This window comes from Bombina bombina, chromosome 2 (genome assembly GCF_027579735.1).
Source record: "Bombina bombina isolate aBomBom1 chromosome 2, aBomBom1.pri, whole genome shotgun sequence".
NCBI lineage: Eukaryota > Metazoa > Chordata > Amphibia > Anura > Bombinatoridae > Bombina > Bombina bombina.
Window position 1 is genome coordinate 145,436,460 of NC_069500.1, and position 16,227 is coordinate 145,452,686.

Sequence of the window (16,227 nt, forward strand, 5' to 3'; positions counted from 1 at the left end):
ACTGTGTGTGTGTATATTTATGTATGTGACTGTGTGTGTGTATATTTATGTGTGTGTGTGTGTGTGTGTGTGTGTGTGTGTGTATGTATGTATGTATGTATGTATGTATGTGACTGTGTGTGTGTATATTTATGCATGTATGTATGTATGTATGTATGTATGTATGTATGTTTGTGGAACCAGCAAATTACAGACCTTGTTACTACAGCATGGGGGGGCGGTGGTTAAACAGTGTCAGTGTCTATACAGTACCACTATATACAGTACGGGGGGCTGGACCATGTCACAGACTACTGTGGTCACTTTATAAAATACTGGGGCGGGTAGGGTCAGGCCAGCCATCTCACCGACAGATTACAGACTGTGTCACTGACTCACTATATACAGAACTGGTGGGTTAAACAGTGTCACTATATATAGTAATAGGGGGTCAGACCATCTCACAGACTGTGGGCACAGAGTACCTTCTTTTGCAGACACGTAATCTGATTCACTTTTTTTTTCTGTGTTAAATGTAATTAAAAAAAAACCCATATGTATCAAATTGGGGGGGTGGGGGGATGGGGGGGGGAACCTTCTCAGATTCTTGCCCCCGGGCCCTGTGGCTTCTAGTTACGCCTCTGACTGCCCTTATAGCTGCACAACATCAGCTTCAGCACTCCGGTGGCACAGATGGCATTTAAAGGGACAGTTTACCCAAAAAGTGTTCAATTTTTAAACACAATAGCAGGAATAATTTAGTATATTGGTGCTGAACATTCTGTTTTAAACATTTTTTAGAAATGTCTGTATACAATGCACTTTGCCTAAACCCCTTAGAAAATGTTCTGGCCGCACGGCCAGTTTGCTATTACTCCCCCCTCAGTGCATTGTGCATGTGCTGTCCTCTCCTAAAGCTTTTGCAACAAGCTGCCTAATAAGCTGTGCCTGACATTGTATAGCTGTATTGAGCATATCAGGAGCACTACGTACTTACAACAAAACAGATTCTCACTGCAGAAATACATACGCTGTCTGCACAAATACAGAGGTAAGAATTTCAGGTCAAATGATGTCTGTGTTGGCACAAGTACGTAGTCCTGATATGCTCACTACACGATGTGAGAATTTTAGCTTAAGTGATCTCTCTGCTTGTCTTGCCGTTCTTCAGCCTGTCCCAGTCTCATCAATCTTACAGAGCCAATGTCTGCAGTCAAAGCTCTGACGTTTATTACACATAGGAATTTTTAAAAATGATGTATTTTTACTGTTTAGCAAGGATTAGAGAGGATTTGTTGTGCACGCAAATTTCTAATGCTCATTTGACATAGGAATTTGCATTTAGCCTATGATTGGAGGTTGGGCGTGCTAGACTAAAGCACAGCTCAGCCCTTTCATGGGGGAGTGCCAGCACCCTGGATAATACTCACAGAAGCAGGAATAAAAAGCTAAAATTTGCTAAACATATAGTTAGAAAGTTTAACTATATATGTAATATTTTCTTTAGTCACAGTATTTCCTTTATGGACATAGACTGGTGATTGCTGTGTACACTGGCCCTTTAAGCAACTTAGCATTTGTTATCAAGCACTTTCCAAATAATTTATTTTCTGCATTCCAGGCATCTGAACAGGGTGAAAGAGCAATCCTCAGTCCAATAATTTGGACATATACAAGACTTGAAAGTACATGGCAAGGACCTGAGGGATGCAGAAAATGAAACGATGTTGTCTACAGAAATAGGTTAAGAAATCTATCATTTACAAAGAATAATCAGGGGAAAGCGCGAACGCAGTCCCCCACTACCACAAATTATGCAGTCGAGTCTCCCACATTTGGGGAAATCGCAAGGGTCAACCCAACCGGAGTGCAATGGATGAGCCTCGCCCTGGGAGAACCACCTTCATGATCATGGTATCTCCCCTGCCAGGTAAGTATGAGTTGTAGTGACAATCGAGCAGACTGCTTCTCCAGCGCTACTTGCTAAACATAAGGGAGCTTCTGTTCTTCCATGCACAGCTGACCGAGAGATAAATACATTCAAAAACCTTCTTGGTTAAGTGTTAGGCAAGCCCTCAGAATCTTTTATTATGACATAAAATCCTTTCGTTAATCTATGCCCATAAGAAAAGAAAAAATCCCAGAATACTTTGCTGCAAACGTATTTGCATGTGATGATATCACAAAGGCAGCCGATCCGCCTGCTGTTTCTTCTCAAGCATTTACACCCGTCTTTTTGCATGTGAAAGGAGCTGAGCCTAAGAGACCAGAGCCACCCTTGGTATTTGCTGGGGCATGGGCAAGACAAAAACAAAGCAAAGTAGAAAACTAAATAATAATATATTAATTTGCAAAGACACAAACCTTCTGATTAGGATTTTATTACAAAAAGCACAAATGCTAGATAGAATTGATATAAATGTGTAATGAGGAAGTGCCAGGTAGTGTATAGCACTGTGAGAATGTGTCACAAAGACATACTAGATATAGCACCACAGTGAATTATCACAAGAAAAATGTGCCATAATAATTATTCCAGGTAAAGTGAACTATACCCAAGTATGATACAATAAAAATATAATTTATGCTTACCTGATAAATTCTTTTCTCTTGTAGTGTAGTCAGTCCACGGGTCATCCATTACTTATGGGATTATAACTCCTCCCTAACAGGAAGTGCAAGAGGATCACCCAAGCAGAGCTGCTATATAGCTCCTCCCCTCTACGTCATTCCCAGTCATTCGACCGAAACCAAACGAGAAAGGAGAAACTATAGGGTGCAGTGGTGACTGGAGTTTAATTAAAATTTAGACCTGCCGTAAAAACAGGGCGGGCCGTGGACTGACTACACTACAAGAGAAAAGAATTTATCAGGTAAGCATAAATTATATTTTCTCTTGTTAAGTGTAGTCAGTCCACGGGTCATCCATTACTTATGGGATACCAATACCAAAGCTAAAAGTACACGGATGACGGGAGGGACAAGGCAGGAACCACTGCCTGTAAAACCTTTCTCCCAAAAACAGCCTCCGAAGAAGCAAAAGTGTCAAATTTGTAAAATTTTGAAAAAGTGTGAAGTGAAGACCAAGTTGCAGCCTTGCAAATCTGTTCAACAGAGGCCTCATTCTTAAAGGCCCAAGTGGAAGCCACAGCTCTAGTAGAATGAGCTGTAATCCTTTCAGGAGGCTGCTGTCCAGCAGTCTCATAAGCTAAACGTATTATGCTACGAAGCCAAAAAGAGAGAGAGGTAGCCGAATCTTTTTGACCTCTCCTCTGTCCAGAATAAACGACAAACAGAGAAGAAGTTTGACGAAAAACTTTAGTTGCCTGCAAATAAAATTTCAGGGCACGGACGACGTCCAGATTGTGCAAAAGTCGTTCCTTCTTTGAAGAAAGGTTAGGACACAATGATGGAACAACAATCTCTTGATTGATATTCCTGTTAGTGACTACCTTAGGTAAGAACCCAGGTTTAGTACGCAGAACTACCTTGTCTGAATGAAAAATCAGATAAGGTGAATCAAAATGTAAGGCAGATAACTCAGAGACTCTTCGAGCCGAGGAAATAGCCATCAAAAACAGAACTTTCCAAGATAACAGCTTGATATCGATGGAATGAAGGGGTTCAAACGGAACGCCTTGCAGAACGTTAAGAACTAAGTTTAAGCTCCACGGCGGAGCAACAGTCTTAAACACAGGCTTAATCCTAGCCAAAGCCTGACAAAAAGCTTGAACGTCTGGAACTTCTGCCAGACGTTTGTGTAGAAGGATAGACAGAGCTGAAATCTGCCCCTTTAACGAACTAGCAGATAAACCCTTTTCTAAACCTTCTTGTAGAAAAGACAATATCCTAGGAATCCTAACCTTACTCCATGAGTAACTCTTGGATTCGCACCAATATAAATATTTACGCCATATTTTATGGTAAATTTTCCTGGTAACAGGTTTCCTAGCCTGTATCAAGGTATCAATAACTGACTCCGAGAATCCACGCTTTGATAGAATCAAGCGTTCAATCTCCATGCAGTCAGTCTCAGAGAAATTAGATTTGGATGTTTGAAAGGACCCTGCATCAGAAGGTCCTGTCTCAGAGGCAGAGACCAAGGTGGACAAGACGACATGTCCACTAGATCTGCATACCAGGTCCTGCGTGGCCACGCAGGCGCTATCAAAATCACTGATGCTCTCTCCTGTTTGATTCTTGCAATCAATCGAGGAAGCATCGGGAATGGTGGGAACACATAAACCATGTTGAAAACCCAAGGTGCTGTCAGAGCATCTATCAGCACCGCTCCCGGATCCCTGGACCTGGATCCGTAACAAGGAAGCTTGGCGTTCTGGCGAGACGCCATGAGATCCAGATCTGGTTTGCCCCAACGATGAATCAGTTGGGCAAAGACCTCCGGATGAAGTTCCCACTCCCCCGGATGAAAGGTCTGGCGACTTAGAAAATCCGCCTCCCAGTTCTCCACTCCTGGGATGTGGATCGCTGACAGGTGGCAAGAGTGAGACTCTGCCCAGCAAATTATCTTTGAGACTTCCAACATCGCTAGGGAACTCCTGGTTCCTCCTTGATGGTTGATGTAAGCCACAGTCGTGATGTTGTCCGACTGAAACTTGATGAACCTCAGAGTTGCTAACTGAGGCCAAGCCAGAAGAGCATTGAAAACTGCTCTTAAATCCAGAATGTTTATTGGAAGGAGACTCTCCTCCTGAGTCCATGATCCCTGAGCCTTCAGGGAATTCCAGACTGCGCCCCAACCTAGAAGGCTGGCGTCTGTTGTTACAATCGTCCAATTTGGCCTGCGGAAGGGCATCCCCTTGGACAGATGTGGCCGAGAAAGCCACCATAGAAGAGAATCTCTGGTCTCTTGATCCAGATTTAGCAGAGGGGACAAATCTGAGTAATCCCCATTCCACTGACTTAGCATGCACAATTGCAGCGGTCTGAGATGCAGGCGCGCAAATGGTACTATGTCCATTGCCGCTACCATTAAGCCGATTACCTCCATGTTGAATGGAATGAAGGACCCGGCAAGCATTTAGAAGTTTTGATAACCTGGCCTCCGTCAGGTAAATCTTCATTTCTACAGAATCTATAAGACTCCCTAGAAATGGAACTCTTGTGAGTGGTAATAGAGAACTCTTTTCTACGTTCACCTTCCACCCATGCGACCTTAGAAATGCCAGAACTATCTCTGTATGAGACTTGGCAGTTTGGAAACTTGACGCTTGTATCAGAATGTCGTCTAGGTACGGAGCTACCGCTATGCCTCGCGGTCTTAGTACCGCCAGAAGAGAGCCCAGAACCTTTGTAAAGATTCTTGGAGCCGTAGCTAACCCGAAGGGAAGAGCTACAAACTGGTAATGCCTGTCTAGGAAGGCAAATCTTAGATACCGGTAATGATGCTTGTGAATCGGTATGTGAAGATAGGCATCCTTTAAAGGGACAGTATACTCCGAATTTCCACAGTCAAAATTACATGTGCAACATGTATTTAACCAATGTTTAATTCATCAAATGTTTAAATAACAGTTTTTATCTTATCTATTTTCAACTTAAACTTGTACCACTTGTGTATTCACTGTCCGCCTCCATGACCGCCGCTTTTTTTAAATATATTGGAAGAATCCCAATTCATCCAATAATGTTGATATCGGTCGCGCTATGTACCTGCTATGCGAACGCGCGCACGATGACATCATCTGCTTCTGGGTTCCGCTATTCCTAGTTCTGCGCATGCCCAAAATCATAAGTTCACATCAAGCGCTCGATTGAGGAGCGTGAGCGAGCAATAGTGGGAGGTTAAATGTGAGTCACATCATTTGCATGTGGGAAGTACAGAGTTGGTCTATACCTCCCACATTGGAGATGCCGTGGAGGGGTTGGAGAATGGACATAGAGTAACGGTTAGGCTGCAAAACTTATGATTTAATAAAACATGTCAATTTTATTTTTTGTGAAAATTAACAATGCGGTTAGATTATAAGGATATAGAAGACGTTAGCGTTAGCTTTTACATCCTCTGAGTTTACTGACCCTTTAAATCCACTGTGGTCATGTACTGACCCTCTTGGATCATGGGTAGGATGGTTCGAATAGTTTCCATTTTGAACGATGGAACTCTTAGGAATTTGTTTAAGATCTTTAAGTCCAAGATTGGTCTGAAGGTTCCCTCTTTTTTGGGAACCACAAACAGATTTGAATAGAATCCTTGCCCTTGTTCCGACCGCGGAACTGGTTGGATCACCCCCCATTAGCAAGAGGTCTTGTACACAGCGTAGAAACGCCTCTTTATTTGGTTTGCTGACAACCTTGAAAGATGAAATCTCCCTTGTGGAGGAGAAGCTTTGAAGTCCAGAAGATATCCCTGAGATATGATTTCCAACGCCCAAGGATCCTGGACATCTCTTGCCCAAGCCTGGGCAAAGAGAGAAAGTCTGCCCCCCACTAGATCCGTTTCCGGATAGGGGGCCCTCACTTCATGCTGTCTTAGGGGCAGCAGCAAGTTTTCTGGCCTGCTTGCCCTTGTTCCAGGACTGGTTAGCTTTCCAGCCCTGTCTGAAGCAAGCAACAGTTCCTTCCTGTCTTGGAGCCGAGGAAGTTGATGCTGCTCCTGCCTTGAAGTTACGAAAGGCACGAAAATTAGACTGTTTAGCCTTTGGTTTGGCCCTGTCTTGAGGCAGAGCATGGCCCTTACCTCCAGTAATATCAGCGATAATTTCTTTCAAGCCGGGCCCGAATAAGGTCTGCCCTTTGAAAGGAATATTAAGCAGTTTAGATTTAGAAGTCACATCAGCTGACCAGGATTTAAGCCACAGCGCTCTGCGCGCTTGAATGGCGAATCCGGAGTTCTTAGCCGTAAGTTTGGTTAAGTGTACTACGGCATCAGAAATAAATGAATTAGCTAGCTTAAGGGCTTTAAGCTTGTTCATAATGTCATCCAATGAAGCCGTGCTAAGGGTCTCTTCCAGAGACTCAAACCAGAATGCCGCGGCAGCAGTGACAGGCGCGATGCATGCAAGGGGTTGTAATATAAAACCTTGTTGAACAAACATTTTCTTAAGGTAACCCTCTAACTTTTTATCCATTGGATCTGAAAAAGCACAGCTATCCTCTACCGGGATAGTGGTGCGCTTAGCCAGAGTAGAAACTGCTCCCTCCACCTTAGGGACCGTCTGCCATAGGTCCCGTGTGGTGGCGTCTATTGGAAACATCTTTCTAAATACAGGAGAGGGTGAAAAGGGCACACCGGGTCTATCCCACCCCTTGTTAATAATTTCTGTAAGCCTTTTAGGTATAGGAAATACGTCAGTACACACCGGTACCGCAAAATATTTATCCAGCCTACATACTTTCTCTGGAATTGCAATTGTGTTACAATCATTCAGAGCTGCTAATACCTCCCCTAGTAATACACGGAGGTTCTCAAGCTTAAATTTAAAATTTGAAATATCTGAATCCAGTTTATTTGGATCAGACCCGTCACCCACAGAATGAAGCTCTCCGTCCTCATGTTCTGCAAATTGTGACGCAGTATCAGACATGGCTCTACTATTATCAGCGCGCTCTGTTCTTACCACAGAGTAATTGCGTTTACCTCTTAATTCTGGTAATTTAGATAGTACTTCAGTCATAACATTAGCCATGTCTTGCAAAGTGATTTGTATGGGCCGCCCTGATGTACTTGGCGCCACAATATCACGCACCTCCTGAGCGGGAGGCGAAGGTACTGACACGTGAGGAGAGTTAGTCGGCATAACTTCCCCCTCGTTGTCTGGTGATATTTTCTTAACATATAAAGTTTGACTTTTATTCAAAGAGACATCTATACATTGAGTGCACAAATTTCTATTGGGCTCCACATTGGCCTTTAAACATAGTGAACAAAGAGATTCATCTGAGTCAGACATGTTTAAACAGACTAGCAATAACACTAGCAAGCTTGGAAAAAAACTTTTAAATAAATTTACAAGCTATATAAAAAACGCTACTGCGCCTTTAAGAAACATAAAAATGTGACACAGTTGAATTAACAATGAACCAAATTAGTTAAAGCAACCAAATTTTTACAGAAAATATATAAAGTTAGCAGAGGATTGCACCCACAAGCAAAAGGATGATTAACCCCTTAATACCCAAAACGGTTAACAGTTGTACTAATAAACGTTTTTAACACAGTCAAACACACTGTCACAGGTCTGCTGTGACTGATTACCTCCCTCAAAACTAGTTTTGGAGACCCCTGGGCTCTGTAGAGATGTCCTGGATCATGGAGGAAGAAATAGGAAGACTGTGACTGAATTTTAACTGCGCAATAAAGCGCTAAAATAGGCCCCTCCCACTCATTTACAACAGTGGGGAAGCTCAGCAAACTGTTTTTATGCAGAAAAAAACGACAGCCATGTGGAAAAAATCATGCCCATAAAGTTTTATCACCAAGTACCTCAGGAAAAACGATTAACATGCCAGTTAAAGTTTTATAATTGAAACTTATGAAGTGTTATTAATAAGCCTGCTGCCAGTCGTTTTCACTGCAGTGAAGGCTCAAATATTACTTTAAAATTGACAGTTTTTTCTAAGTGAAAATCCATTCCCCAGAAAATACCTCAGAGTATGCATACATAATTATCAGCCTGATACCAGTCGCTACTACTGCATTTAAGGCTGCACTTACATTACATCGGTATTAGCAGTATTTTCTCAGTCAATTCCATTCCTTAGAAAATATTTTACTGCACATACCTCCTTGCAGGTGGGCCCTGCATGCTATCCCCTGTTCTGAAGTTACCTCACTCCTCAGAATGGCCGAGAACAGCAAGTGGATCTTAGTTACGACCGCTAAGATCATAGAAAACTCAGGCAGATTCTTCTTCTAATGCTGCCTGAGAACAAACAACACACTCCGGTGTCGTTTAAAATAACAAACTTTTGATTGAAGAAATAAAAACTAAGTTTAAAACACCACAGTCCTCTCACACGTCCTATCTTTAGTTAGGTGCAAGAGAATGACTGGGAATGACGTAGAGGGGAGGAGCTATGTAGCAGCTCTGCTTGGGTGATCCTCTTGCACTTCCTGTTAGGGAGGAGTTATAATCCCATAAGTAATGGATGACCCGTGGACTGACTACACTTAACAAGAGAAATGAGCCTGATAAGTTGGGTATGCAATGAAGTTACCTTCTAATGCAAGTTGCACAATATTAAAAAGTCATTAATAGCCAATAATTTGCAGTGCTCGACAAATATGTTAAAAATGTATGAGATGTATGTATGTATGTATGAGATGTATGAGATGTATGTATGTATGTATGTATGTATACATACATACATATACACACACACATATATACACACACATACAAAGTGGAGAAAAGGGCTTAATAAATCTAGCCTTAGGTGGAAGTTTACCAGGGATTTTTATTATTCCCAACTGGGAAACAACTAAGAAATACAAGGGGACAAACAAAGACCCAAAAATGCATTATGGCTGAGACAAGGACAGAAATGGTGGATAAGATTAAACAGAGACAGAAATAGATATACACAGGAAACATGAAAACAAGTATAGGGGGTGGGGCTAAGAGACATAAGGACAGGCATAAAGATATGGTCAGGAAAAGCAATGGAGATATGTGCAGAAACAGGGATGAAAAAACAGAAAAGACAGAGAAAAACCATATATACACACAAATATATGTCATACAGACACCATGCAATTATAAAAGTCATATATATGTGAAAAGAGCATGTGTGTATGTAGTGGGGCACGGGAATATACAGATACATAATTAGCTGTGCAGGTAAACAGACACAAGTGGACAACTGTCCATATACAACTGGGAAGGTCCAATAAACAAAAGGCAGCAGAGTTACCACCATAGTTGCTGGAAGGAGCTGTTTACATTGCATTTTGCGGACACACCTGCTCGTTATATGACTCTCCATCTTACAGAAAAATGTTCATATGTGCATATGCATTTTTAATAGTTCATGTATGATTTTTTTATGAATGATTATGTATTCGTACCAATTTAGTATTTAAATTTCCTACAGAGCTCTGTTACAAATTGTCTATTATATTGTTATTATATTAAACTGTATATATGAGTGCAGAATTATTAGGCAAATGAGTATTTTGACCACATCATCCTCTTTATGCATGTTGTCTTACTCCAAGCTGTATAGGCTCGAAAGCCTACTACCAATTAAGCATATTAGGTGATGTGCATCTCTGTAATGAGAAGGGGTGTGGTCTAATGACATCAACACCCTATATCAGGTGTGCATAATTATTAGGCAACTTCCTTTCCTTTGGCAAAATGGGTCAAAAGAAGGACTTGACAGGCTCAGAAAAGTAAAAAATAGTGAGATATCTTGCAGAGGGATGCAGCACTCTTAAAATTGCAAAGCTTCTGAAGCGTGATCATCGAACAATCAAGCGTTTCATTCAAAATAGTCAACAGGGTCGCAAGAAGCGTGTGGAAAAACCAAGGCGCAAAATAACTGCCCATGAACTTAGAAAAGTCAAGCGTGCAGCTGCCAAGATGCCACTTGCCACCAGTTTGGCCATATTTCAGAGCTGCAACATCACTGGAGTGCCCAAAAGCACAAGGTGTGCAATACTCAGAGACATGGCCAAGGTAAGAAAGGCTGAAAGACGACCACCACTGAACAAGACACACAAGCTGAAACGTCAAGACTGGGCCAAGAAATATCTCAAGACTGATTTTTCTAAGGTTTTATGGACTGATGAAATGAGAGTGAGTCTTGATGGGCCAGATGGATGGGCCCGTGGCTGGATTGGTAAAGGGCAGAGAGCTCCAGTCCGACTCAGACGCCAGCAAGGTGGAGGTGGAGTACTGGTTTGGGCTGGTATCATCAAAGATGAGCTTGTGGGGCCTTTTCGGGTTGAGGATGGAGTCAAGCTCAACTCCCAGTCCTACTGCCAGTTTCTGGAAGACACCTTCTTCAAGCAGTGGTACAGGAAGAAGTCTGCATCCTTCAAGAAAAACATGATTTTCATGCAGGACAATGCTCCATCACACGCGTCCAAGTACTCCACAGCGTGGCTGGCAAGAAAGGGTATAAAAGAAGAAAATCTAATGACATGGCCTCCTTGTTCACCTGATCTGAACCCCATTGAGAACCTGTGGCCCATCATCAAATGTGAGATTTACAAGGAGGGAAAACAGTACACCTCTCTGAACAGTGTCTGGGAGGCTGTGGTTGCTGCTGCACGCAATGTTGATGGTGAACAGATCAAAACACTGACAGAATCCATGGATGGCAGGCTTTTGAGTGTCCTTGCAAAGAAAGGTGGCTATATTGGTCACTGATTTATTTTTGTTTTTGAATGTCAGAAATGTATATTTGTAAATGTTGAGATGTTATATTGGTTTCACTGGTAAAAATAAATAATTGAAATGGGTATATATTTGTTTTTTGTTAAGTTGCCTAATAATTATGCACAGTAATAGTCACCTTCACACACAGATATCCCCCTAAAATAGCTATAACTAAAAACAAACTAAAAACTACTTCCAAAACTATTCAGCTTTGATATTAATGAGTTTTTTTGGGTTCATTGAGAACATGGTTGTTGTTCAATAATAAAATTAATCCTCAAAAATACAACTTGCCTAATAATTCTGCACTCCCTGTATATATATATATATATACACACAGGTAGCCCTCAGTTTACGCCGGGGTTAGGTTCCAGAAGGAATGGTTGTAAATTGAAACCATTGTAAATTGAAACCCAGTTTATAATGTAAGTCAATGGGAAGTGAGGAAGATAGGTTCCAGGCCTCTCTCAAAATTGTCATAAGTAACACCTAATACATTATTTTTAAAGCTTTGAAATGAAGACTTTAAGTGCTAAACAGCATTATAAACCTAATAAAATAATCACACAACACAGAATATATAATTAAACTAAGTTAAATGAACAAAAACATTTGCTAAACAACATTATAAACCTAATAAAATAATCACAACACAGACTTCACTTGAATTTTTCTGCAAACAGTTCTTTCTATGCATTCCAATCTGGACTGATTTATGGACAGGAAGATCTTGTTCCTTTGAAATCTGCTCCAAAGCTCAGGTCTGGTTAAACTGATTAATTTCAGCTTGCTTGGCTTTGCTGCAACACAAGCGGACAGCTCCACCTATTGGCTATTTTAATAAATGCACTGCTTCTCAATGCTTTTCAATAGCAGTCACATGACTGGGAAAAAAGGTTGTTATTCTGAAACGGTGTAAATTGAACCGTTGTAAAACGAGGGCTACCTGTATGTATGTATGTATGTATGTATGTATGTATGTATGTATGTATGTATGTATGTATGTATATATATATATATATATATATATATATATATATATATATATATATATATATATATATATATATATATATATATATTTTGCATTTTTAGTGTTTTCTCTATTTAGAAGGTTGATTAATCATCATGGACGCGATCCGATATAGATCGTAGTTTGCGGCGCAAACGAGGGAACCCCCGCCGCCCGTAGTTTCAGCTCGCAACTCAAGCTATCACATATACGGCGCCATCAGATGCTAAAGTGCCGTAAGTCGGATAAACCAGCGATGTCCAGAAATCTGCGTAAGTACAAATTTCTGGAGTCGCCAGTGACTTACGGCACTTTAGAAACTGCCGGAGCCTACAAAACCTGACTAAGTTATAAAATCTCCCGTACTGTCTAACACGCCTCCCAAACATAGCCCGACAAGTCTAACCCTCTATCCGCTATCCCCCCTCACTCTCCTAATAATAAAAAATGTATTAACTCCTAAACCGCCGCTCCCGGACCCCTCCGCCACCTAATAAAGTTATTAACCCCTAAACCGCCGCTCCCGGACCCCGCCGCCACCTACATTAACTACCCCCCAATGTGAGCTCCTGCCCCGCCGCCAGCTACATTAACTATCCCCTAATGTGAGCCCCTATACCGCTGCCAGCTATATTACCTACCCCCTAATGTGAGCCCCTATACTGCCGCCAGCTATATTACCTACCCCCTAATGTGAGCTCCTACCCCGCCGCCAGCTATATTAAATTATTAACCCCTAATCTAATCCCCATACCCCGCCGCCAGCTATATTAAATTATTAACCCCTAATTTAATCCCCCTACACCGCCGCCACCTATATTAAATTAACCCCTAAAATACTAAACTATCCCTACCACTAAAGCTAAGTCTAACCCTACAAATAGCCCTGAAAAGGGCTTTTTGCGTGGCATTACCCCAAAGTAAACAGCTCTATTGCCAGCCCTTAAAAGGGCTTTTTGCGGGGCTTTGCCCCAAAGTAATCAGCTCTTTTACCAGCCCTTAAAAGGGCTTTTGGCGGAGCATTGTCACAAAGTAAACAGCTCTTTTGCCTATATTCTAAATCCCCCTACACCGCCGCCACCTATAATAAATGTATTAACCCCTAATCTAATCCCCCTACACCGCCGCCACCTATATTAACCCCTAATTTAATCCCCCTACACCGCCGCCACCTATATTAACTATATTAACCCTAATTATATTAGGGTTAATATAGTTAATATAGTTATTATATATATATATATTAACTATATTAACCCTAATTATATTCGGGTTAATATAGTTAATATCGTTATTATATTATATATATATTAAGTATAATAACCCTATCTAACTCTAACACCCCTAACTAAATTCTTATTAAAATAAATCTAAATTAATATTATTAATTAAAATATTCCTATTTAAATCTAAATACTTACCTATAAAGTAAACCCCAAGATAGCTACAATATAATTAATAATTACATTGTAGCTATTTTAGGGTTTATATTTATTTTACAGGTAACTTTGTATTTATTTTAACTAGGTAAATCCGATTGGCTGATCCAATCAGATTGAGCTGGCATTCTATTGGCTCTTCCGATCAGCCAATAGAATGCGAGCTCAATCTGATTGGCTGATTTAGTATTTAAATTTCCTACAGAGCTCTGTTACAAATTGTCTATTATATTGTTATTATATTAAACTGTATATATATATATATATATATATATATATATATATATATATATATATATATATATTTTGCATTTCCAGTGTTTTCTCTACTTAGGTTGATTAATCCTCATATCGTTAATATTGGCCATCATAGATAAATTTGTCCTTAAATATACACTTTTTATGCTATAAATAATCATTAGTGCTGTAATCCTTATCACAATTTTTGAATGAAATTAGCCCATTGACTAAATAAGTCAATACTGGTTGAATGTTTTTAAGTAATCACACAGCTGTTTTTGAATAACTTTTAACACATTATTACGTAAGAGAGGAAAACTCTAGTTTATTGTTAAAGGAGCACCATCTAGTCCGTTGAATTTATACGCTTTAACTAAAGTACACACTTTTTTCACGCACATTAAAGATATATCACTTAATTCGTTTTTAAGTAAGCACATTTTTATTATAACACTAACACCCATACACATTTTTTATTGAGAAAAACAACACATCACACAGAGAAGTGAATAAACGGCTAGATTACGAGTTTTGCGGTATGAGTAAAAAAGCAGCGTTAAGGCTCATAACGCTGCTTTTTCACTACAGCTGGTATTACGAGCCTTGCAGGTTTAGGGGCACCGCACACTTTTTTTGGTGTATCGCAAATTAACTTACGCAATTTGCATAAAGTCTTCTTTCAATGGGACTTCCATAGAGCCGGTATTGGGAGGCCAAAAAATGAGCGGTACAGCCTATCCCGCAAGATTCATAACGCATTCTAAAGTCAGTAGTTAGGAGTTTTACGTTACAGAGCTGTAGCATAAAACTAAAGTAACTAAAGTGTTAAAAAGTACACTAACACCCATAAACTAACTATTAACCCCTAAACCGAGGCCCTCCCGCATCGCAAACACTAAAATAAAATTAATAACCCCTAATCTGCCGCCCCCAACGTCGCTGCCACTACACTAAATTTATTAACCCCTAAACCTAAGTCTAACCCTAACCCCAACACCCCCTAACAAATATAATTAAAATTAATCTAAATTTAGTTAACTATTAATAACTAAATAATTCCTATTTAAAACTAAATACTTACCTGTAAAATAAACCCTAAGCTAGCTACAATATAACTAGTTACATTGTATCTAGCTTAGGTTTTATTTTTACTTCACAGGCAAGTTTGTATTTATTTTAACTAGGTAGACTAGTTATTAAATAGTTATTAACTATTTACTAACTATCTAGCTAAAATAAATACAAATTTACCTGTAAAATAAAACCTAACCTTACACTGCAATTAAATTAATTATATTAATTAAATACAATTACCTAAATTACAAAAAAAAAACACTAAATTACACAAAATAAAAAAAATTATCAGATCTTTAAACTAATTACACCTAATCTAATAGCCCTATAAAAATAAAAAAGCCCCCCAAAATAAAAGCTATAGCCTACAATAAACTACCAATAGCCCTTAACATTGCCCCAAAGGAATCAGTTCTTTTACCTGTAAAAAAATACAAACACCCCCCCAACAGTAAAACCCACCACCCACATAACCAAACCCCCCAAATAAAAACCTAACTAAAAAAACCTAAGCTCCCCATTGCACTGAAAAGGGCATTTGGATGGGCATTGCCCTTAAAAGGGCATTTAGATCTTTTTCAATTACCCAAAGCCTAATCTAAAAGTAAAACCCACCCAATAAACCCTTAAAAAAACCTAACACTAAACCCCGAAGATCCACTTACAGTTTTGAAGAGCCGACATCCATCCTCAACGAAGCCGGGAGAAGTCCTCAACGAAGCCAGGAGAAGTACTCATTCAAGCCGGTAGAAGTGGTCCTCCAGACGGGCAGAAGTCTTCATCCAGACGGCATCTTCTATCTTCATCCATCCGGCGCAGAGCGGGTCCATCTTCAAGACATCCGGAGCGGAGCATTCTCTTCTTCCGACGACTAAAGACGAATTAAGGTTCCTTTAAGTGATGTCATCCAAGATGGCGTCCCTTAGATTCCGATTGGCTGATAGAATTCTATCAGCCAATCGGAATTAAGGTTGAAAAAATCCTATTGGCTGATGCAATCAGCCAATAGGATTAAGCTTGCATTCTATTGGCTGATTGGAACAGCCAATAGAATGCGAGCTCAATCCTATTGGCTGATAGGATTGAATTTCAGTCCTATTGGCTGATCCAATCAGCCAATAGGATTGAGCTCGCA

At 40.2% G+C, this 16,227-nt stretch overlaps 1 non-coding gene across 1 annotated transcript; it reads right to left on the reverse strand.

Annotated features, from left to right (window-relative positions):
* Positions 1 to 1,753: 1,753 nt before the first annotated feature.
* On the reverse strand, positions 1,754 to 1,917 carry LOC128650522 (U1 spliceosomal RNA). The gene has a single exon (XR_008400818.1). It is a non-coding gene; the product is annotated as a U1 spliceosomal RNA (small nuclear RNA).
* Positions 1,918 to 16,227: the final 14,310 nt, after the last annotated feature.